Source organism: Erithacus rubecula, assembly GCF_903797595.1.
Source record: "Erithacus rubecula genome assembly, chromosome: 19".
Lineage (NCBI taxonomy): Eukaryota > Metazoa > Chordata > Aves > Passeriformes > Muscicapidae > Erithacus > Erithacus rubecula.
Window position 1 is genome coordinate 10,157,021 of NC_136671.1, and position 343 is coordinate 10,157,363.

Consider the following 343-nt stretch of genomic DNA (forward strand, 5'->3'; position numbering starts at 1 on the left):
CCCGCCGAGCCCCGCAGCGCTCCGGTCGCCGTGGCCGAGCTCCCGCCGCCCTCTCCCGGCCCTTCCCCGCGCTGCAGCCGCCGCCTCCGGCCCTTCCCCGCCCGGGGAATCCGGGGGCAGCGCGTCCCGATGCTCGGGTGCAGGGATGGAGACGGGAACCCCGAGGGGGAGCGGAGCGGGGCAGGTCCCGCACCCCGAGAGGCGCCGGGAATGTCTTCTCCGCCTTTCTGTGACAGTCAGGGTTTGTTCTCCTTGAACGCCAAGGCACAGCTTGGGATCCATTTGGGTTCCTTGGGATCCGTTTGGGTTCCTCGGGAATCCATTTGGGTTCCTGAGGGATGAT